Source organism: Crinia signifera, chromosome 9 (assembly GCF_055691185.1).
Source record: "Crinia signifera chromosome 9, ASM5569118v1, whole genome shotgun sequence".
In the NCBI taxonomy this organism is placed as follows: Eukaryota; Metazoa; Chordata; class Amphibia; order Anura; family Myobatrachidae; genus Crinia; species Crinia signifera.
In genome coordinates, this window is record NC_139225.1 from 56,174,717 (window position 1) to 56,192,005 (window position 17,289).

At 39.2% G+C, this 17,289-nt stretch overlaps 35 non-coding genes and 2 pseudogenes across 35 annotated transcripts; all 37 read right to left on the bottom strand.

Annotated features, from left to right (window-relative positions):
* Positions 1-170: 170 nt before the first annotated feature.
* On the bottom strand, positions 171-289 carry LOC146039958 (5S ribosomal RNA). The gene has a single exon (XR_014463175.1). It is a non-coding gene; the product is annotated as a 5S ribosomal RNA (ribosomal RNA).
* A 345-nt stretch (positions 290-634) lies between these two features.
* On the bottom strand, positions 635-753 carry LOC146039963 (5S ribosomal RNA). Its single transcript, XR_014463177.1, has one exon. It is a non-coding gene; the product is annotated as a 5S ribosomal RNA (ribosomal RNA).
* Positions 754-1,098: 345 nt separating this feature from the next.
* LOC146038842 (5S ribosomal RNA) lies at positions 1,099-1,217 on the bottom strand. The gene has a single exon (XR_014462399.1). It is a non-coding gene; the product is annotated as a 5S ribosomal RNA (ribosomal RNA).
* Positions 1,218-1,562: 345 nt separating this feature from the next.
* On the bottom strand, positions 1,563-1,681 carry LOC146039387 (5S ribosomal RNA). Its single transcript, XR_014462896.1, has one exon. It is a non-coding gene; the product is annotated as a 5S ribosomal RNA (ribosomal RNA).
* A 345-nt stretch (positions 1,682-2,026) lies between these two features.
* On the bottom strand, positions 2,027-2,145 carry LOC146039711 (5S ribosomal RNA; annotated as a pseudogene).
* Positions 2,146-2,490: 345 nt separating this feature from the next.
* Positions 2,491-2,609, bottom strand: LOC146039267 (5S ribosomal RNA). Its single transcript, XR_014462788.1, has one exon. It is a non-coding gene; the product is annotated as a 5S ribosomal RNA (ribosomal RNA).
* Positions 2,610-2,954: 345 nt separating this feature from the next.
* LOC146039751 (5S ribosomal RNA) lies at positions 2,955-3,073 on the bottom strand (annotated as a pseudogene).
* Positions 3,074-3,418: 345 nt separating this feature from the next.
* Positions 3,419-3,537, bottom strand: LOC146038607 (5S ribosomal RNA). Its single transcript, XR_014462185.1, has one exon. It is a non-coding gene; the product is annotated as a 5S ribosomal RNA (ribosomal RNA).
* A 345-nt stretch (positions 3,538-3,882) lies between these two features.
* Positions 3,883-4,000, bottom strand: LOC146039506 (5S ribosomal RNA). The gene has a single exon (XR_014463005.1). It is a non-coding gene; the product is annotated as a 5S ribosomal RNA (ribosomal RNA).
* Positions 4,001-4,345: 345 nt separating this feature from the next.
* LOC146039975 (5S ribosomal RNA) lies at positions 4,346-4,464 on the bottom strand. Its single transcript, XR_014463178.1, has one exon. It is a non-coding gene; the product is annotated as a 5S ribosomal RNA (ribosomal RNA).
* Positions 4,465-4,809: 345 nt separating this feature from the next.
* LOC146038774 (5S ribosomal RNA) lies at positions 4,810-4,928 on the bottom strand. Its single transcript, XR_014462337.1, has one exon. It is a non-coding gene; the product is annotated as a 5S ribosomal RNA (ribosomal RNA).
* Positions 4,929-5,273: 345 nt separating this feature from the next.
* Positions 5,274-5,391, bottom strand: LOC146039507 (5S ribosomal RNA). Its single transcript, XR_014463006.1, has one exon. It is a non-coding gene; the product is annotated as a 5S ribosomal RNA (ribosomal RNA).
* A 345-nt stretch (positions 5,392-5,736) lies between these two features.
* Positions 5,737-5,855, bottom strand: LOC146039988 (5S ribosomal RNA). Its single transcript, XR_014463179.1, has one exon. It is a non-coding gene; the product is annotated as a 5S ribosomal RNA (ribosomal RNA).
* A 345-nt stretch (positions 5,856-6,200) lies between these two features.
* On the bottom strand, positions 6,201-6,319 carry LOC146038775 (5S ribosomal RNA). The gene has a single exon (XR_014462338.1). It is a non-coding gene; the product is annotated as a 5S ribosomal RNA (ribosomal RNA).
* A 345-nt stretch (positions 6,320-6,664) lies between these two features.
* LOC146038124 (5S ribosomal RNA) lies at positions 6,665-6,783 on the bottom strand. The gene has a single exon (XR_014461741.1). It is a non-coding gene; the product is annotated as a 5S ribosomal RNA (ribosomal RNA).
* Positions 6,784-7,128: 345 nt separating this feature from the next.
* LOC146037604 (5S ribosomal RNA) lies at positions 7,129-7,247 on the bottom strand. Its single transcript, XR_014461266.1, has one exon. It is a non-coding gene; the product is annotated as a 5S ribosomal RNA (ribosomal RNA).
* Positions 7,248-7,592: 345 nt separating this feature from the next.
* Positions 7,593-7,711, bottom strand: LOC146040000 (5S ribosomal RNA). Its single transcript, XR_014463181.1, has one exon. It is a non-coding gene; the product is annotated as a 5S ribosomal RNA (ribosomal RNA).
* A 345-nt stretch (positions 7,712-8,056) lies between these two features.
* LOC146038459 (5S ribosomal RNA) lies at positions 8,057-8,175 on the bottom strand. The gene has a single exon (XR_014462049.1). It is a non-coding gene; the product is annotated as a 5S ribosomal RNA (ribosomal RNA).
* A 345-nt stretch (positions 8,176-8,520) lies between these two features.
* Positions 8,521-8,639, bottom strand: LOC146038516 (5S ribosomal RNA). Its single transcript, XR_014462102.1, has one exon. It is a non-coding gene; the product is annotated as a 5S ribosomal RNA (ribosomal RNA).
* A 345-nt stretch (positions 8,640-8,984) lies between these two features.
* LOC146038125 (5S ribosomal RNA) lies at positions 8,985-9,103 on the bottom strand. The gene has a single exon (XR_014461742.1). It is a non-coding gene; the product is annotated as a 5S ribosomal RNA (ribosomal RNA).
* Positions 9,104-9,449: 346 nt separating this feature from the next.
* On the bottom strand, positions 9,450-9,568 carry LOC146039510 (5S ribosomal RNA). Its single transcript, XR_014463009.1, has one exon. It is a non-coding gene; the product is annotated as a 5S ribosomal RNA (ribosomal RNA).
* A 344-nt stretch (positions 9,569-9,912) lies between these two features.
* Positions 9,913-10,031, bottom strand: LOC146037721 (5S ribosomal RNA). Its single transcript, XR_014461373.1, has one exon. It is a non-coding gene; the product is annotated as a 5S ribosomal RNA (ribosomal RNA).
* Positions 10,032-10,376: 345 nt separating this feature from the next.
* LOC146040013 (5S ribosomal RNA) lies at positions 10,377-10,495 on the bottom strand. Its single transcript, XR_014463186.1, has one exon. It is a non-coding gene; the product is annotated as a 5S ribosomal RNA (ribosomal RNA).
* Positions 10,496-10,840: 345 nt separating this feature from the next.
* On the bottom strand, positions 10,841-10,959 carry LOC146038200 (5S ribosomal RNA). Its single transcript, XR_014461811.1, has one exon. It is a non-coding gene; the product is annotated as a 5S ribosomal RNA (ribosomal RNA).
* A 345-nt stretch (positions 10,960-11,304) lies between these two features.
* On the bottom strand, positions 11,305-11,423 carry LOC146037761 (5S ribosomal RNA). Its single transcript, XR_014461409.1, has one exon. It is a non-coding gene; the product is annotated as a 5S ribosomal RNA (ribosomal RNA).
* Positions 11,424-11,768: 345 nt separating this feature from the next.
* LOC146038201 (5S ribosomal RNA) lies at positions 11,769-11,887 on the bottom strand. The gene has a single exon (XR_014461812.1). It is a non-coding gene; the product is annotated as a 5S ribosomal RNA (ribosomal RNA).
* Positions 11,888-12,232: 345 nt separating this feature from the next.
* Positions 12,233-12,351, bottom strand: LOC146037763 (5S ribosomal RNA). Its single transcript, XR_014461411.1, has one exon. It is a non-coding gene; the product is annotated as a 5S ribosomal RNA (ribosomal RNA).
* Positions 12,352-12,696: 345 nt separating this feature from the next.
* On the bottom strand, positions 12,697-12,815 carry LOC146038126 (5S ribosomal RNA). Its single transcript, XR_014461743.1, has one exon. It is a non-coding gene; the product is annotated as a 5S ribosomal RNA (ribosomal RNA).
* Positions 12,816-13,160: 345 nt separating this feature from the next.
* Positions 13,161-13,279, bottom strand: LOC146039160 (5S ribosomal RNA). The gene has a single exon (XR_014462689.1). It is a non-coding gene; the product is annotated as a 5S ribosomal RNA (ribosomal RNA).
* A 345-nt stretch (positions 13,280-13,624) lies between these two features.
* On the bottom strand, positions 13,625-13,743 carry LOC146037922 (5S ribosomal RNA). The gene has a single exon (XR_014461557.1). It is a non-coding gene; the product is annotated as a 5S ribosomal RNA (ribosomal RNA).
* A 345-nt stretch (positions 13,744-14,088) lies between these two features.
* LOC146038460 (5S ribosomal RNA) lies at positions 14,089-14,207 on the bottom strand. The gene has a single exon (XR_014462050.1). It is a non-coding gene; the product is annotated as a 5S ribosomal RNA (ribosomal RNA).
* A 345-nt stretch (positions 14,208-14,552) lies between these two features.
* Positions 14,553-14,671, bottom strand: LOC146040025 (5S ribosomal RNA). Its single transcript, XR_014463197.1, has one exon. It is a non-coding gene; the product is annotated as a 5S ribosomal RNA (ribosomal RNA).
* Positions 14,672-15,016: 345 nt separating this feature from the next.
* Positions 15,017-15,135, bottom strand: LOC146039230 (5S ribosomal RNA). Its single transcript, XR_014462754.1, has one exon. It is a non-coding gene; the product is annotated as a 5S ribosomal RNA (ribosomal RNA).
* Positions 15,136-15,480: 345 nt separating this feature from the next.
* On the bottom strand, positions 15,481-15,599 carry LOC146039504 (5S ribosomal RNA). The gene has a single exon (XR_014463003.1). It is a non-coding gene; the product is annotated as a 5S ribosomal RNA (ribosomal RNA).
* A 345-nt stretch (positions 15,600-15,944) lies between these two features.
* On the bottom strand, positions 15,945-16,063 carry LOC146037605 (5S ribosomal RNA). Its single transcript, XR_014461267.1, has one exon. It is a non-coding gene; the product is annotated as a 5S ribosomal RNA (ribosomal RNA).
* A 345-nt stretch (positions 16,064-16,408) lies between these two features.
* Positions 16,409-16,527, bottom strand: LOC146039006 (5S ribosomal RNA). Its single transcript, XR_014462549.1, has one exon. It is a non-coding gene; the product is annotated as a 5S ribosomal RNA (ribosomal RNA).
* Positions 16,528-16,872: 345 nt separating this feature from the next.
* Positions 16,873-16,991, bottom strand: LOC146037917 (5S ribosomal RNA). The gene has a single exon (XR_014461552.1). It is a non-coding gene; the product is annotated as a 5S ribosomal RNA (ribosomal RNA).
* Positions 16,992-17,289: the final 298 nt, after the last annotated feature.

The window sequence follows — 17,289 nt, forward strand, 5'->3', positions numbered from 1 at the left end:
GTTTAGCTCCCAAAAGCAGTTGGAATTGGGCCTAAACAGTGTGGTAAGTTTTTAGGTGATGGCTATTGTGTCTGTTTGACCTGTCCCAAATGTCTGTATTGGCAATAAAAATAAAAAGTTTCCAATTTAAATTGCAAGAGAATAAAAACAATTTGCCATTAATGGGAAAAAACCTACAGCACCTGGTGTTCCCATGTGGTCTCCCACCCAAGTACTAACCAGGCCCAACACTGCTTAGCTTCCAAGATCAGACGAGATTGGGCGTATCCAATGTGGTATGGCTGTAGGTGAGATACTGGCACTTTTTTGCCCTCTTCTACTTCTATAACCAGGTAAGCTAATAAAAAAGTTTCCTAACTGTATTGCCTTACTGAAAAAAATCATGTGTTGGTAATGTAAAAAGACCTACAGGACATGATATTAGCAGGTGGTCTCAAATTAAACTACTAAAGAGGCTCAACACTGTTTAGCTGCCAAAAGCAGTTGGAATTGGGCCTAAACAGTGTGGTAAGTTTTTAGGTGATGGCTATTGTGTCTGTTTGACCTGTCCCAAATGTCTGTATTGGCAATAAAAATAAAAAGTTTCCAATTTAAATAACAAGAGAATAAAAACAATTTGCCATTAATGGGAAAAAACCTACAGCACCTGGTGTTCCCATGTGGTCTCCCACCCAAGTACTAACCAGGCCCAACACTGCTTAGCTTCCAAGATCAGACGAGATTGGGCGTATCCAATGTGGTATGGCTGTAGGTGAGATACTGGCACTTTTTTGCCCTCTTCTACTTCTATAACCAGGTAAGCTAATAAAAAAGTTTCCTAACTGTATTGCCTTACTGAAAAAAATCATGTGTTGGTAATGTAAAAAGACATACAGGACATGATATTAGCAGGTGGTCTCAAATTAAACTACTAAAGAGGCTCAACACTGTTTAGCTGCCAAAAGCAGTTGGAATTGGGCCTAAACAGTGTGGTAAGTTTTTAGGTGATGGCTATTGTGTCTGTTTGACCTGTCCCAAATGTCTGTATTGGCAATAAAAATAAAAAGTTTCCAATTTAAATAGCAAGAGAATAAAAACAATTTGCCATTAATGGGAAAAAACCTACAGCACCTGGTGTTCCCATGTGGTCTCACACCCAAGTACTAACCAGGCCCAACACTGCTTAGCTTCCAAGATCAGACGAGATTGGGCGTATCCAATGTGGTATGGCTGTAGGTGAGATACTGGCACTTTTTTGCCCTCTTCTACTTCTATAACCAGGAAAGCTAATAAAAAAGTTTCCTAACTGTATTGCCTTACTGAAAAAAATCATGTGTTGGTAATGTAAAAAGACCTACAGGACATGATATTAGCAGGTGGTCTCAAATTAAACTACTTAAGAGGCTCAACACTGTTTAGCTGCCAAAAGCAGTTGGAATTGGGCCTAAACAGTGTGGTAAGTTTTTAGGTGATGGCTATTGTGTCTGTTTGACCTCTTCCAAATGTCTGTACTGTCAATAAAGAGAAAAAAGTTTCCAATTTAAAAAGCTGGAGAATAAAAACAATTTGCCAGTAATGGGAAAAACCTACAGCACCTGGTGTTCCCATGTGGTCTCCCACCCAAGTACTAACCAGGCCCAACACTGTTTAGCTTCCAAGATCAGACGAGAGTAGGCGTATCCAATGTGGTATGGCTGTAGGTGAGATACAGGCACTTTTTTGCCATCTTCTACTTCTATAACCAGGTAAGCTAATAAAAAAGTTTCCTAACTATATTGGCTTACTGAAAAAAATTATGTGTTGGTAATGTAAAAAGACCTACAGGACATGATATTAGCAGGTGGTCTCAAATTAAACTACTAAAGAGTCTCAACACTGTTTAGCTCCCAAAAGCAGTTGGAATTGGGCCTAAACAGTGTGGTAAGTTTTTAGGTGATGGCTATTGTGTCTGTTTGACCTGTCCCAAATGTCTGTATTGGCAATAATAATAAAAAGTTTCCAATTTAAATAGCAAGAGAATAAAAACAATTTGCCATTAATGGGAAAAAACCTACAGCACCTGGTGTTCCCATGTGGTCTCCCACCCAAGTACTAACCAGGTCCAACACTGCTTAGCTTCCAATATCAGACGAGATTCTGCGTATCCAATGTGGTATGGCTGTAGGTGAGATACCGGCACTTTTTTGCCCTCTTCTACTTCTATAACCAGGAAAGCTAATAAAAAAGTTTCCTAACTGTATTGCCTTACTGAAAAAAATCATGTGTTGGTAATGTAAAAAGACCTACAGGACATGATATTAGCAGGTGGTCTCAAATTAAACTACTTAAGATGCTCAACACTGTTTAGCTGCCAAAAGCAGTTGGAATTGGGCCTAAACAGTGTGGTAAGTTTTTAGGTGATGGCTATTGTGTCTGTTTGACCTCTTCCAAATGTCTGTACTGTCAATAAAGAGAAAAAAGTTTCCAATTTAAAAAGCTGGAGAATAAAAACAATTTGCCAGTAATGGGAAAAACCTACAGCACCTGGTGTTCCCATGTGGTCTCCCACCCAATTACTAACCAGGCCCAACACTGTTTAGCTTCCAAGATCAGACGAGATTAGGCGTATCCAATGTGGTATGGCTGTAGGTGAGATACAGGCACTTTTTTGCCATCTTCTACTTCTATAACCAGGTAAGCTAATAAAAAAGTTTCCTAACTATATTGGCTTACTGAAAAAAATTATGTGTTGGTAATGTAAAAAGACCTACAGGACATGATATTAGCAGGTGGTCTCAAATTAAACTACTAAAGAGGCTCAACACTGTTTAGCTCCCAAAAGCAGTTGGAATTGGGCCTAAACAGTGTGGTAAGTTTTTAGGTGATGGCTATTGTGTCTGTTTGACCTGTCCCAAATGTCTGTATTGGCAATAAAAATAAAAAGTTTCCAATTTAAATTGCAAGAGAATAAAAACAATTTGCCATTAATGGGAAAAAACCTACAGCACCTGGTTTTCCCATGTGGTCTCCCACCCAAGTATTAACCAGGCCCAACACTGCTTAGCTTCCAAGATCAGACGAGATTGGGCGTATCCAATTTGCCATGGCTGTAGTTGAGATACAGGCACTTTTTTGCCCTCTTCTACTTCTATAACCAGGTAAGCTAATAAAAAAGTTTCCTAACTGTATTGTCTTACTGAAAAAAATCATGTGTTGGTAATGTAAAAAGACCTACAGGACATGATATTAGCAGGTGGTCTCAAATTAAACTACTAAAGAGGCTCAACACTGTTTAGCTGCCAAAAGCAGTTGGAATTGGGCCTAAACAGTGTGGTAAGTTTTTAGGTGATGGCTATTGTGTCTGTTTGACCTCTTCCAAATGTCTGTACTGTCAATAAAGAGAAAAAAGTTTCCAATTTAAAAAGCTAGAGAATAAAAACAATTTGCCAGTAATGGGAAAAACCTACAGCACCTGGTGTTCCCATGTGGTCTCCCACCCAAGTACTAACCAGGCCCAACACTGCTTAGCTTCCAAGATCAGACGAGATTGGGCGTATCCAATGTGGTATGGCTGTAAGGGAGATACAGGCACTTTTTTGCCCTCTTCTACTTCTATAACCAGGTAAGCTATTAAAAAAGTTTCCTAACTATATTGGCTTACTGAAAAAAATCATGTGTTGGTAATGTAAAAAGACCTACAGGACATGATATTAGCAGGTGGTCTCAAATTAAACTACTAAAGAGGCTCAACACTGTTTAGCTCCGAAAAGCAGTTGGAATTGGGCCTAAACAGTGTGGTAAGTTTTTAGGTGATGGCTATTGTGTCTGTTTGACCTGTCCCAAATGTCTGTATTGGCAATAAAAATAAAAAGTTTCCAATTTAAATAGCAAGAGAATAAAAACAATTTGCCATTAATGGGAAAAAACCTACAGCACCTGGTGTTCCCATGTGGTCTCCCACCCAAGTACTAACCAGGCCCAACACTGCTTAGCTTCCAAGATCAGACGAGATTGGGCGTATCCAATGTGGTATGGCTTAGGTGAGATACTGGCACTTTTTTGCCCTCTTCTACTTCTATAACCAGGTAAGCTAATAAAAAAGTTTCCTAACTGTATTGCCTTACTGAAAAAAATCATGTGTTGGTAATGTAAAAAGACCTACAGGACATGATATTAGCAGGTGGTCTCAAATTAAACTACTAAAGAGGCTCAACACTGTTTAGCTGCCAAAAGCAGTTGGAATTGGGCCTAAACAGTGTGGTAAGTTTTTAGGTGATGGCTATTGTGTCTGTTTGACCTGTCCCAAATGTCTGTATTGGCAATAAAAATAAAAAGTTTCCAATTTAAATAACAAGAGAATAAAAACAATTTGCCATTAATGGGAAAAAACCTACAGCACCTGGTGTTCCCATGTGGTCTCCCACCCAAGTACTAACCAGGCCCAACACTGCTTAGCTTCCAAGATCAGACGAGATTGGGCGTATCCAATGTGGTATGGCTGTAGGTGAGATACCGGCACTTTTTTGCCCTCTTCTACTTCTATAACCAGGAAAGCTAATAAAAAAGTTTCCTAACTGTATTGCCTTACTGAAAAAAATCATGCGTTGGTAATGTAAAAAGACCTACAGGACATGATATTAGCAGGTGGTCTCAAATTAAACTACTTAAGAGGCTCAACACTGTTTAGCTGCCAAAAGCAGTTGGAATTGGGCCTAAACAGTGTGGTAAGTTTTTAGGTGATGGCTATTGTGTCTGTTTGACCTCTTCCAAATGTCTGTACTGTCAATAAAGAGAAAAAAGTTTCCAATTTAAAAAGCTAGAGAATAAAAACAATTTGCCACTAATGGGAAAAACCTACAGCACCTGGTGTTCCCATGTGGTCTCCCACCCAAGTACTAACCAGGCCCAACACAGCTTAGCTTCCAAGATCAGACGAGATTGGGCGTATCCAATGTAGTATGGCTGTAGGTGAGATACTGGCACTTTTTTGCCCTCTTCTACTTCTATAACCAGGTAAGCTAATAAAAAAGTTTCCTAACTGTATTGCCTTACTGAAAAAAATCATGTGTTGGTAATGTAAAAAGACCTACAGGACATGATATTAGCAGGTGGTCTCAAATTAAACTACTTAAGAGGCTCAACACTGTTTAGCTCCCAAAAGCAGTTGGAATTGGGCCTAAACAGTGTGGTAAGTTTTTAGGTGATGGCTATTGTGTCTGTTTGACCTGTCCCAAATGTCTGTATTGGCAATAAAAATAAAAAGTTTCCAATTTAAATAGCAAGAGAATAAAAACAATTTGCCATTAATGGGAAAAAACCTACAGCACCTGGTGTTCCCATGTGGTCTCCCACCCAAGTACTAACCAGGCCCAACACTGCTTAGCTTCCAAGATCAGACGAGATTGGGCGTATCCAATGTGGTATGGCTTAGGTGAGATACTGGCACTTTTTTGCCCTCTTCTACTTCTATAACCAGGTAAGCTAATAAAAAAGTTTCCTAACTGTATTGCCTTACTGAAAAAAATCATGTGTTGGTAATGTAAAAAGACCTACAGGACATGATATTAGCAGGTGGTCTCAAATTAAACTACTAAAGAGGCTCAACACTGTTTAGCTGCCAAAAGCAGTTGGAATTGGGCCTAAACAGTGTGGTAAGTTTTTAGGTGATGGCTATTGTGTCTGTTTGACCTGTCCCAAATGTCTGTATTGGCAATAAAAATAAAAAGTTTCCAATTTAAATAACAAGAGAATAAAAACAATTTGCCATTAATGGGAAAAAACCTACAGCACCTGGTGTTCCCATGTGGTCTCCCACCCAAGTACTAACCAGGCCCAACACTGCTTAGCTTCCAAGATCAGACGAGATTGGGCGTATCCAATGTGGTATGGCTGTAGGTGAGATACTGGCACTTTTTTGCCCTCTTCTACTTCTATAACCAGGAAAGCTAATAAAAAAGTTTCCTAACTGTATTGCCTTACTGAAAAAAATCATGCGTTGGTAATGTAAAAAGACCTACAGGACATGATATTAGCAGGTGGTCTCAAATTAAACTACTTAAGAGGCTCAACACTGTTTAGCTGCCAAAAGCAGTTGGAATTGGGCCTAAACAGTGTGGTAAGTTTTTAGGTGATGGCTATTGTGTCTGTTTGACCTCTTCCAAATGTCTGTACTGTCAATAAAGAGAAAAAAGTTTCCAATTTAAAAAGCTAGAGAATAAAAACAATTTGCCACTAATGGGAAAAACCTACAGCACCTGGTGTTCCCATGTGGTCTCCCACCCAAGTACTAACCAGGCCCAACACAGCTTAGCTTCCAAGATCAGACGAGATTGGGCGTATCCAATGTAGTATGGCTGTAGGTGAGATACTGGCACTTTTTTGCCCTCTTCTACTTCTATAACCAGGTAAGCTAATAAAAAAGTTTCCTAACTGTATTGCCTTACTGAAAAAAATCATGTGTTGGTAATGTAAAAAGACCTACAGGACATGATATTAGCAGGTGGTCTCAAATTAAACTACTTAAGAGGCTCAACACTGTTTAGCTCCCAAAAGCAGTTGGAATTGGGCCTAAACAGTGTGGTAAGTTTTTAGGTGATGGCTATTGTGTCTGTTTGACCTGTCCCAAATGTCTGTATTGGCAATAAAAATAAAAAGTTTCCAATTTAAATAGCAAGAGAATAAAAACAATTTGCCATTAATGGGAAAAAACCTACAGCACCTGGTGTTCCCATGTGGTCTCCCACCCAAGTACTAACCAGGCCCAACACTGCTTAGCTTCCAAGATCAGACGAGATTGGGCGTATCCAATGTGGTATGGCTGTAGTTGAGATACCGGCACTTTTTAGCCCTCTTCTACTTCTATAACCAGGTAAGCTAATAAAAAAGTTTCCTAACTGTATTGTCTTACTGAAAAAAATCATGTGTTGTTAATGTAAAAAGACCTACAGGACATGATATTAGCAGGTGGTCTCAAATTAAACTACTAAAGAGGCTCAACACTGTTTAGCTGCCAAAAGTAGTTGGAATTGGGCCTAAACAGTGTGGTAAGTTTTTAGGTGATGGCTATTGTGTCTGTTTGACCTCTTCCAAATATTTGTACTGTCAATAAAGAGAAAAAAGTTTCCAATTTAAAAAGCTAGAGAATAAAAACAATTTGCCAGTAATGGGAAATACCTACAGCACCTGGTGTTCCCATGTGGTCTCCCACCCAAGTACTAACCAGGCCCAACACTGCTTAGCTTCCAAGATCAGACGAGATTGGGCGTATCCAATGTGGTATGGCTGTAGGTGAGATACTGGCACTTTTTTGCCCTCTTCTACTTCTATAACCAGGTAAGCTAATAAAAAAGTTTCCTAACTGTATTGCCTTACTGAAAAAAATCATGTGTTGGTAATGTAAAAAGACCTACAGGACATGATATTAGCAGGTGGTCTCAAATTAAACTACTAAAGAGGCTCAACACTGTTTAGCTGCCAAAAGCAGTTGGAATTGGGCCTAAACAGTGTGGTAAGTTTTTAGGTGATGGCTATTGTGTCTGTTTGACCTGTCCCAAATGTCTGTATTGGCAATAAAAATAAAAAGTTTCCAATTTAAATAGCAAGAGAATAAAAACAATTTGCCATTAATGGGAAAAAACCTACAGCACCTGGTGTTCCCATGTGGTCTCCCACCCAAGTACTAACCAGGCCCAACACTGCTTAGCTTCCAAGATCAGACGAGATTGGGCGTATCCAATGTGGTATGGCTGTAGGTGAGATACCGGCACATTTTTGCCCTCTTCTACTTCTATAACCAGGAAAGCTAATAAAAAAGTTTCCTAACTGTATTGCCTTACTGAAAAAAATCATGTGTTGGTAATGTAAAAAGACCTACAGGACATGATATTAGCAGGTGGTCTCAAATTAAACTACTTAAGAGGCTCAACACTGTTTAGCTGCCAAAAGCAGTTGGAATTGGGCCTAAACAGTGTGGTAAGTTTTTAGGTGATGGCTATTGTGTCTGTTTGACCTCTTCCAAATGTCTGTACTGTCAATAAAGAGAAAAAAGTTTCCAATTTAAAAAGCTGGAGAATAAAAACAATTTGCCAGTAATGGGAAAAACCTACAGCACCTGGTGTTCCCATGTGGTCTCCCACCCAAGTACTAACCAGGCCCAACACTGTTTAGCTTCCAAGATCAGACGAGATTAGGCGTATCCAATGTGGTATGGCTGTAGGTGAGATACAGGCACTTTTTTGCCATCTTCTACTTCTATAACCAGGTAAGCTAATAAAAAAGTTTCCTAACTATATTGGCTTACTGAAAAAAATTATGTGTTGGTAATGTAAAAAGACCTACAGGACATGATATTAGCAGGTGGTCTCAAATTAAACTACTAAAGAGGCTCAACACTGTTTAGCTGCCAAAAGCAGTTGGAAATGGGCCTAAACAGTGTGGTAAGTTTTTATGTGATGGCTATTGTGTCTGTTTGACCTCTTCCAAATATCTGTACTGTCAATAAAGAGAAAAAAGTTTCCAATTTAAAAAGCTAGAGAATAAAAACAATTTGCCAGTAATGGGAAATACCTACAGCACCTGGTGTTCCCATGTGGTCTCCCACCCAAGTACTAACCAGGCCCAACACTGCTTAGCTTCCAAGATCAGACGAGATTGGGCGTATCTAATGTGGTATGGCTGTAGGTGAAATACTGGCACTTTTTTGCCCTCTTCTACTTCTATAACCAGGTAAGCTAATAAAAAAGTTTCCTAACTGTATTGCCTTACTGAAAAAAATCATGTGTTGGTAATGTAAAAAGACCTACAGGACATGATATTAGCAGGTGGTCTCAAATTAAACTACTAAAGAGGCTCAACACTGTTTAGCTGCCAAAAGCAGTTGGAATTGGGCCTAAACAGTGTGGTAAGTTTTTAGGTGATGGCTATTGTGTCTGTTTGACCTGTCCCAAATGTCTGTATTGGCAATAAAAATAAAAAGTTTCCAATTTAAATTGCAAGAGAATAAAAACAATTTGCCATTAATGGGAAAAAACCTACAGCACCTGGTGTTCCCATGTGGTCTCCCACCCAAGTACTAACCAGGCCCAACACTGCTTAGCTTCCAAGATCAGACGAGATTGGGCGTATCCAATGTGGTATGGCTGTAGTTGAGATACAGGCACTTTTTTGCCCTCTTCTACTTCTATAACCAGGTAAGCTAATAAAAAAGTTTCCTAAATGTATTGTCTTACTGAAAAAAAATCATGTGTTGGTAATGTAAAAAGACCTACAGGACATGATATTAGCAGGTGGTCTCAAATTAAACTACTAAAGAGGCTCAACACTGTTTAGCTGCCAAAAGCAGTTGGAATTGGGCCTAAACAGTGTGGTAAGTTTTTAGGTGATGGCTATTGTGTCTGTTTGACCTCTTCCAAATGTCTGTACTGTCAATAAAGAGAAAAAAGTTTCCAATTTAAAAAGCTAGAGAATAAAAACAATTTGCCAGTAATGGGAAAAACCTACAGCACCTGGTGTTCCCATGTGGTCTCCCACCGAAGTACTAACCAGGCCCAACACTGCTTAGCTTCCAAGATCAGACGAGATTGGGCGTATCCAATGTGTTATGGCTGTAAGGGAGATACAGGCACTTTTTTGCCCTCTTCTACTTCTATAACCAGGTAAGCTATTAAAAAAGTTTCCTAACTATATTGGCTTACTGAAAAAAATCATGTGTTGGTAATGTAAAAAGACCTACAGGACATGATATTAGCAGGTGGTCTCAAATTAAACTACTAAAGAGGCCCAACACTGTTTAGCTCCGAAAAGCAGTTGGAATTGGGCCTAAACAGTGTGGTAAGTTTTTAGGTGATGGCTATTGTGTCTGTTTGACCTGTCCCAAATGTCTGTATTGGCAATAAAAATAAAAAGTTTCCAATTTAAATAGCAAGAGAATAAAAACAATTTGCCATTAATGGGAAAAACCTACAGCACCTGGTGTTCCCATGTGGTCTCCCACCCAAGTACTAACCAGGCCCAACACTGCTTAGCTTCCAAGATCAGACGAGATTGGGCGTAACCAATGTGGTATGGCTGTAGGTGAGATACTGGCACTTTTTTGCCCTCTTCTACTTCTATAACCAGGTAAGCTAATAAAAAAGTTTCCTAACTGTATTGCCTTACTGAAAAAAATCATGTGTTGGTAATGTAAAAAGACCTACAGGACATGATATTAGCATGTGGTCTCAAATTAAACTACTAAAGAGGCTCAACACTGTTTAGCTGCCAAAAGCAGTTGTAATTGGGCCTAAACAGTGTGGTAAGTTTTTAGGTGATGGCTATTGTGTCTGTTTGACCTGTCCCAAATGTCTGTATTGGCAATAAAAATAAAAAGTTTCCAATTTAAATAACAAGAGAATAAAAACAATTTGCCATTAATGGGAAAAAACCTACAGCACCTGGTGTTCCCATGTGGTCTCCCACCCAAGTACTAACCAGGCCCAACACTGCTTAGCTTCCAAGATCAGACGAGATTGGGCGTATCCAATGTGGTATGGCTGTAGGTGAGATACCGGCACTTTTTTGCCATCTTCTACTTCTATAACCAGGAAAGCTAATAAAAAAGTTTCCTAACTGTATTGCCTTACTGAAAAAAATCATGCGTTGGTAATGTAAAAAGACCTACAGGACATGATATTAGCAGGTGGTCTCAAATTAAACTACTTAAGAGGCTCAACACTGTTTAGCTGCCAATAGCAGTTGGAATTGGGCCTAAACAGTGTGGTAAGTTTTTAACTGATGGCTATTGTGTCTGTTTGACCTCTTCCAAATGTCTGTACTGTCAATAAAGAGAAAAAAGTTTCCAATTTAAAAAGCTAGAGAATAAAAACAATTTGCCACTAATGGGAAAAACCTACAGCACCTGGTGTTCCCATGTGGTCTCCCACCCAAGTACTAACCAGGCCCAACACAGCTTAGCTTCCAAGATCAGACGAGATTGGGCGTATCCAATGTGGTATGGCTGTAGGTGAGATAGTGGCACTTTTTTGTCCTCTTCTACTTCTATAACCAGGTAAGCTAATAAAAAAGTTTCCTAACTGTATTGCCTTACAGAAAAAAATCATGTGTTGGTAATGTAAAATGACCTACAGGACATGATATTAGCATGTGGTCTCAAATTAAACTACTAAAGAGGCTCAACACTGTTTAGCTGCCAAAAGCAGTTGGAATTGGGCCTAAACAGTGTGGTACGTTTTTAGGTGATGGCTATTGTGTCTGTTTGACCTGTCCCAAATGTCTGTATTGGCAATAAAAATAAAAAGTTTCTAATTTAAATAGCAAGAGAATAAAAACAATTTGCCATTAATGGGAAAAAACCTACAGCACCTGGTGTTCCCATGTGGTCTCCCACCCAAGTACTAACCAGGCCCAACACTGCTTAGCTTCCAAGATCAGACGAGATTGGGCGTATCCAACGTGGTATGGCTGTAGGTGAGATACCGGCACTTTTTTGCCCTCTTCTACTTCTATAACCAGGTAAGCTAATAAAAAAGTTTCCTAACTGTATTGCCTTACTGAAAAAAATCATGTGTTGGTAATGTAAAAAGACCTACAGGACATGATATTAGCAGGTGGTCTCAAATTAAACTACTAAAGAGGCTCAACACTGTTTAGCTGCCAAAAGCAGTTGGAATTGGGCCTAAACAGTGTGGTAAGTTTTTAGGTGATGGCTATTGTGTCTGTTTGACCTCTTCCAAATGTCTGTACTGTCAATAAAGAGAAAAAAGTTTCCAATTTAAAAAGCTAGAGAATAAAAACAATTTGCCACTAATGGGAAAAACCTACAGCACCTGGTGTTCCCATGTGGTCTCCCACCCAAGTACTAACCAGGCCCAACACAGCTTAGCTTCCAAGATCAGACGAGATTGGGCGTATCCAATGTGGTATGGCTGTAGGTGAGATACTGGCACTTTTTTGCCCTCTTCTACTTCTATAACCAGGTAAGCTAATAAAAAAGTTTCCTAACTGTATTGCCTTACAGAAAAAAATCATGTGTTGGTAATGTAAAATGACCTACAGGACATGATATTAGCATGTGGTCTCAAATTAAACTACTAAAGAGGCTCAACACTGTTTAGCTGCCAAAAGCAGTTGGAATTGGGCCTAAACAGTGTGGTACATTTTTAGGTGATGGCTATTGTGTCTGTTTGACCTGTCCCAAATGTCTGTATTGGCAATAAAAATAAAAAGTTTCTAATTTAAATAGCAAGAGAATAAAAACAATTTGCCATTAATGGGAAAAAACCTACAGCACCTGGTGTTCCCATGTGGTCTCCCACCCAAGTACTAACCAGGCCCAACACTGCTTAGCTTCCAAGATCAGACGAGATTGGGCGTATCCAACGTGGTATGGCTGTAGGTGAGATACCGGCACTTTTTTGCCCTCTTCTACTTCTATAACCAGGTAAGCTAATAAAAAAGTTTCCTAACTGTATTGCCTTACTGAAAAAAATCATGTGTTGGTAATGTAAAAAGACCTACAGGACATGATATTAGCAGGTGGTCTCAAATTAAACTACTAAAGAGGCTCAACACTGTTTAGCTGCCAAAAGCAGTTGGAATTGGGCCTAAACAGTGTGGTAAGTTTTTAGGTGATGGCTATTGTGTCTGTTTGACCTGTCCCAAATGTCTGTATTGGCAATAAAAATAAAAAGTTTCCAATTTAAATTGCAAGAGAATAAAAACAATTTGCCATTAATGGGAAAAAACCTACAGCACCTGGTGTTCCCATGTGGTCTCCCACCCAAGTACTAACCAGGCCCAACACTGCTTAGCTTCCAAGATCAGACGAGATTGGGCGTATCCAATGTGGTATGGCTGTAGTTGAGATACTGGCACTTTTTTGCCCTCTTCTACTTCTATAACCAGGTAAGCTAATAAAAAAGTTTCCTAACTGCATTGTCTTACTGAAAAAAATCATGTGTTGGTAATGTAAAAAGACCTACAGGACATGATATTAGCAGGTGGTCTCATATTAAACTACTAAAGAGGCTCAACACTGTTTAGCTGCCAAAAGCAGTTGGAATTGGGCCTAAACAGTGTGGTAAGTTTTTAGGTGATGGCTATTGTGTCTGTTTGACCTCTTCCAAATGTCTGTACTGTCAATAAAGAGAAAAAAGTTTCCAATTTAAAAAGCTAGAGAATAAAAACAATTTGCCAGTAATGGGAAAAACCTACAGCACCTGGTGTTCCCATGTGGTCTCCCACCCAAGTACTAACCAGGCCCAACACTGTTTAGCTTCAAAGATCAGACGAGATTGGGCGTATCCAATGTGGTATGGCTGTAAGTGAGATACAGGCACTTTTTTGCCCTCTTCTACTTCTATAACCAGGTAAGCTAATAAAAAAGTTTCCTAACTATATTGGCTTACTGAAAAAAATCATGTGTTGGTAATGTAAAAAGACCTACAGGACATGATATTAGCAGGTGGTCTCAAATTAAACTACTAAAGAGGCTCAACACTGTTTAGCTCCGAAAAGCAGTTGGAATTGGGCCTAAACAGTGTGGTAAGTTTTTAGGTGATGGCTATTGTGTCTGTTTGACCTGTCCCAAATGTCTGTATTGGCAATAAAAATAAAAAGTTTCCAATTTAAATAGCAAGAGAATAAAAACAATTTGCCATTAATGGGAAAAAACCTACAGCACCTGGTGTTCGCATGTGGTCTCCCACCCAAGTACTAACCAGGCCCAACACTGCTTAGCTTCCAAGATCAGACGAGATTGGGCGTATCCAATGTGGTATGGCTGTAGGTGAGATACCGGCACTTTTTTGCCCTCTTCTACTTCTATAACCAGGAAAGCTAATACAAAAGTTTCCTAACTGTATTGCCTTACTGAAAAAAATCATGCATTGGTAATGTAAAAAAACCTACAGGACATGATATTAGCAGGTGGTCTCAAATTAAACTACTTAAGAGGCTCAACACTGTTAAGCTGCCAAAAGCAGTTGGAATTGGGCCTAAACAGTGTGGTAAGTTTTTAGGTGATGGCTATTGTGTCTGTTTGACCTCTTCCAAATGTCTGTACTGTCAATAAAGAGAAAAAAGTTTCCAATTTAAAAAGCTGGAGAATAAAAACAATTTGCCAGTAATGGGAAAAACCTACAGCACCTGGTGTTCCCATGTGGTCTCCCACCCAAGTACTAACCAGGCCCAACACTGTTTAGCTTCCAAGATCAGACGAGATTAGGCGTATCCAATGTGGTATGGCTGTAGGTGAGATACAGGCACTTTTTTGCCATCTTCTACTTCTATAACCAGGTAAGCTAATAAAAAAGTTTCCTAACTATATTGGCTTACTGAAAAAAATTATGTGTTGGTAATGTAAAAAGACCTACAGGACATGATATTAGCAGGTTGTCTCAAATTAAACTACTAAAGAGGCTCAACACTGTTTAGCTCCCAAAAGCAGTTGGAATTGGGCCTAAACAGTGTGGTAAGTTTTTAGGTGATGGCTATTGTGTCTGTTTGACCTGTCCCAAATGTCTGTATTGGCAATAATAATAAAAAGTTTCCAATTTAAATAGCAAGAGAATAAAAACAATTTGCCATTAATGGGAAAAAACCTACAGCACCTGGTGTTCCCATGTGGTCTCCCACCCAAGTACTAACCAGGCCCAACACTGCTTAGCTTCCAAGATCAGACGAGATTGGGCGTATCCAATGTGGTATGGCTGTAGGTGAGATACCGGCACTTTTTTGCCCTCTTCTACTTCTATAACCAGGAAAGCTAATAAAAAAGTTTCCTAACTGTATTGCCTTACTGAAAAAAATCATGTGTTGGTAATGTAAAAAGACCTACAGGACATGATATTAGCAGGTGGTCTCAAATTAAACTACTTAAGAGGCTCAACACTGTTTAGCTGCCAAAAGCAGTTGGAATTGGGCCTAAACAGTGTGGTAAGTTTTTAGGTGATGGCTATTGTGTCTGTTTGACCTCTTCCAAATGTCTGTACTGTCAATAAAGAGAAAAAAGTTTCCAATTTAAAAAGCTGGAGAATAAAAACAATTTGCCAGTAATGGGAAAAACCTACAGCACCTGGTGTTCCCATGTGGTCTCCCACCCAAGTACTAACCAGGCCCAAAACTGTTTAGCTTCCAAGATCAGACGAGATTAGGCGTATCCAATGTGGTATGGCTGTAGGTGAGATACTGGCACTTTTTTGCCATCTTCTACTTCTATAACCAGGTAAGCTAATAAAAAACTTTCCTAACTATATTGGCTTACTGAAAAAAATTATGTGTTGGTAATGTAAAAAGACCTACAGGACATGATATTAGCAGGTGGTCTCAAATTAAACTACTAAAGAGGCTCAACACTGTTTAGCTCCCAAAAGCAGTTGGAATTGGGCCTAAACAGTGTGGTAAGTTTTTAGGTGATGGCTATTGTGTCTGTTTGACCTGTCCCAAATGTCTGTATTGGCAATAAAAATAAAAAGTTTCCAATTTAAATTGCAAGAGAATAAAAACAATTTGCCATTAATGGGAAAAAACCTACAGCACCTGGTGTTCCCATGTGGTCTCCCACCCAAGTACTAACTAGGCCCAACACTGCTTAGCTTCCAAGATCAGACGAGATTGGGCGTATCCAATGTGGTATGTCTGTAGTTGAGATACAGGCACTTTTTTGCCCTCTTCTACTTCTATAACCAGGTAAGCTAATAAAAAAGTTTCCTAACTGTATTGTCTTACTGAAAAAAATCATGTGTTGGTAATGTAAAAAGACCTACAGGACATGATATTAGCAGGTGGTCTCAAATTAAACAACTAAAGAGGCTCAACACTGTTTAGCTGCCAAAAGCAGTTGGAATTGGGCCTAAACAGTGTGGTAAGTTTTTATGTGATGGCTATTGTGTCTGTTTGACCTCTTCCAAATATCTGTACTGTCAATAAAGAGAAAAAAGTTTCCAATTTAAAAAGCTAGAGAATAAAAACAATTTGCCAGTAATGGGAAATACCTACAGCACCTGGTGTTCCCATGTGGTCTCCCACCCAAGTACTAACCAGGCCCAACACTGCTTAGCTTCCAAGATCAGACGAGATTGGGCGTATCCAATGTGGTATGGCTGTAGGTAAGATACTGGCACTTTTTTGCCCTCTTCTACTTCTATAACCAGGTAAGCTAATAAAAAAGTTTCCTAACTGTATTGCCTTACTGAAAAAAATCATGTGTTGGTAATGTAAAAAGACCTACAGGACATGATATTAGCAGGTGGTCTCAAATTAAACTACTAAAGAGGCTCAACACTGTTTAGCTGCCAAAAGCAGTTGGAATTGGGCCTAAACAGTGTGGTAAGTTTTTAGGTGATGGCTATTGTGTCTGTTTGACCTGTCCCAAATGTCTGTATTGGCAATAATAATAAAAAGTTTCCAATTTAAATAGCAAGAGAATAAAAACAATTTGCCATTAATGGGAAAAAACCTACAGCACCTGGTGTTCCCATGTGGTCTCCCACCCAAGTACTAACCAGGCCCAACACTGCTTAGCTTCCAAGATCAGACAAGATTGGGCGTATCCAATGTGGTATGGCTGTAGTTGAGATACCGGCACTTTTTTGCCCTCTCCTACTTCTATAACCAGGTAAGCTAATAAAAAAGTTTCCTAACTGTATTGTCTTACTGAAAAAAATCATGTGTTGGTAATGTAAAAAGACCTACAGGACATGATATTAGCAGGTGGTCTCAAATTAAACTACTAAAGAGGCTCAACACTGTTTAGCTGCCAAAAGCAGTTGGAATTGGGCCTAAACAGTGTGGTAAGTTTTTATGTGATGGCTATTGTGTCTGTTTGACCTCTTCCAAATATCTGTACTGTCAATAAAGAGAAAAAAGTTTCCAATTTAAAAAGCTAGAGAATAAAAACAATTTGCCAGTAATGGGAAATACCTACAGCACCTGGTGTTCCCATGTGGTCTCCCACCCAAGTACTAACCAGGCCCAACACTGTTTAGCTTCCAAGATCAGACGAGATTGGGCGTATCCAATGTGGTATGGCTGTAGGTGAGATACTGGCACTTTTTTGCCCTCTTCTACTTCTATAACCAGGTAAGCTAATAAAAAAGTTTCCTAACTGTATTGCCTTACTGAAAAAAATCATGTGTTGGTAATGTAAAAAGACCTACAGGACATGATATTAGCAGGTGGTCTCAAATTAAACTACTAAAGAGGCTCAACACTGTTTAGCTGCCAAAAGCAGTTGGAATTGGGCCTAAACAGTGTGGTAAGTTTTTAGGTGATGGCTATTGTGTCTGTTTGACCTGTCCCAAATGTCTGTATTGGCAATAATAATAAAAAGTTTCC